Here is a 2842-nt window from a genome sequence, read left to right as displayed (position 1 = left end):
TTAAATATATAAGAGAAGTGAATTAGGTTATATTTAGACAAATTAAAAAAGAACTTATAACAGATTACTTATAACGTGATTCATAATCGTCCTATGTATATAATTGTCCTGCGCACTTTTCTTCTAAATCACAACCTTCGAACTATTATATACTATTATAATACAACAACATAATGAATTCTTAATCTTAGGAAGCCAGAATTCTCCTTGCTATCCAGGCTATCTATACTAACTAAGAAATGTTGATTCGACGTGCTGTAAAGACGTACGATGTCCTTTAAACTACCCTTCATAATCATATAAAGGACTATACCTCAAAGGCCGAAGAGCGTAATGCTTAACATATTTTGACCCTGACTGAAGAAGAGACGCTTATACGATATATCCTTGACCTGGATTCGCAAGGATTCCCACCCCGGATCAACAACGTACGAGATATAGCCGACCTTCTTCGCAAGACGTATCACGTAAAGCCTGTTAGCAAGCAGTAGTTATACAACTTTGTATAACGCTGCCCTAAGCTTAAGACACGTTTTTCGTGTATGTATAACTTCTAAAGAGCCCTCTGTAAAAGTATCAATTTGAACTAATTTTGAGGTGATTTAGTAGAGAAATAAAAGAGTAAAATAATATAAAGTAGTAGAATTAATTAGTGTGGCATGCTAAGTTTTAATAGAAACAAGAAATAGAAGAGCTTTAAAAGCCTAATTCTCTTATAACTTCTTGATTACTTTAGCTAGAAGTCTTTAACAAGCTTTTTATAAGAGTTTATAGTTATATTTATATAATATATTATTTATAAATTTATATCTTTTATACTAATAAAGTTAATCTTAAATATATTTTTAAAAACTAATACTTTGTTACTTTCTTTTTTTTTCTTCTTTTAATATTAACTCTATTAATCTGAGACCTAAAAATTTAGATAGAAAATTTTAAGGGCTATCAAATAGTACTATTTATAGATTTATAACTTTAATAATTAGCCTGATATAGCTAATCAAAGGTTTACACTTATAATTCACTTTTGATGTTTTTAACGCCAAGGCTGCAGCTAGGTCTTAACAAATTTTGATGTTCTTAACGCCAAGGCTGCAGCACTCTTCTATAATTTTGATGTTCCTAATGCTAAGGCTGCAGAAATAACCTCACCGCTAAACACGGGTACCTCTTAACGCTAAACCCCTAACGGTAAGAGTCTCCTACAAGGGTCTATTCGGGGTCACAAGGGATAGAGTTAAGTGTTATGCTAGGCAAGAAAGGGATATATAATACCTTTATTAAATCTGAGAGATTTATTTTTAAGCGTTTTGAATTAGAAGCTCAAAATCGTGCCTTTAAAGCTGCTGATAAATAGAAAAAGGACGTTGAATACCTTAGTTTTGAAGCAAGTATCAAGATAAGCCAGCAAAAGCTTTAACTTTATACTATTAAAGACAGGCTAGATATAAATCGCGTTAATAGAATAGTAGCAGAGCTATAAACAGCTTATAACTATATATCTTAAGCTTCTTTACGCATTGCTCTGATCACAAATTTCAAGGCTAAAGATTAGCCTAACGAAGATAGTGTTTCTATATATAGTGAGGAGGACTTGCCGCCTATAAGTTCTTATAAACGAGCTTATAGTAAGGCTAAAACTGCTTTAAAATTAAAGAAGCTATAAAAGAGTACTTTAACGCGTTAATAAGCAATTAAGGCGGCTTTCTACGCTGCTATACCAAATCTAGCTATTAAGATTAGCCATTAGTACAAGTGTAATTAACCTAATTATCTAAATAATAACTATTACTTTTATAATCTCTTTTAAATAAGCTATTTAAAGCTTAATATAGCTAATATTCACAAGTAAAAAGATGTTATAAAAGATAACTCTGCTATTAATATTTATTATCCTCCTCTAAAGATACTAATCTAGTTAATTAAGGGTTATAAAAAATAGAAGAAGCAGAATTAATAGCCTTTTATTACTTTATAGCCTTTAATATTTACTACAGCTTTATTAATAGTAGCTAGCTAAAGGATAACACTTAATATTAATTTCTTAAGGGGTTCTCTGTTAGCTACTCTTATCTATAAAAACGCAGATAATAAGGCTTAAGATATAGATATAGAGACCTTAGTTTTATTTATTATAGCGTTAGTGTTAGCACTATCCTTACTAAGTAGCTTTATCTTATAGGCTAGAGATAAGGATGCCTAACTACTTATCTTTATTTAGGCTTAAATCTATGCTTAGCCTGCATACTATACTACATTTAATTATGCATAAGACCTGCTAATAAGTTCTAGTATAGGTTTTTCGGATTTGGCTAGTTTAAGCAATAAAGAATAAAAGAATATTAGTATTAATATTTATATCAAGATAGATTTGCTAAAAAATAACAAGATATAATATTTATAATATTTAAAGGCTATTAATAAGTGTTATAGCACCTACCTAGGATAGAGAGGTTGCCTAAACCCTGCAGCCTAAGAGCCAGACGTATAGCTAAGACTAAGCGTATTAATAGTTGCTTACCTCTGCTTATTACTAAGCACTACTAAGCTTATCTTTGCTTACTACTAAGCACAACTAAGCATACAAATCTCTCATCTATATAAACGCACTTCTTTTACAGATAGTCAAGTAGTTCTTTTTACTCTATAGTCAACTTATATTATTAGCTTATACTTAAGTTGAAGACATTCTAGTATTATTTATTATACTTCCTGTTCTACCTAACTAATCCTTTGGACCTAGCTTCTAGTTAAGACTTGTCTTAACTAGTTAAGCCCTAATACTTTGATTACTACTCTTTAGAACACCAAATATAATTAAATAGATATTACATATATCACC

The sequence above is a fragment of the Endocarpon pusillum genome (assembly GCF_000464535.1).
Source record: "Endocarpon pusillum Z07020 unplaced genomic scaffold scaffold1400, whole genome shotgun sequence".
In the NCBI taxonomy this organism is placed as follows: domain Eukaryota; kingdom Fungi; phylum Ascomycota; class Eurotiomycetes; order Verrucariales; family Verrucariaceae; genus Endocarpon; species Endocarpon pusillum.
This window is presented reverse-complemented; position numbering follows the sequence as displayed.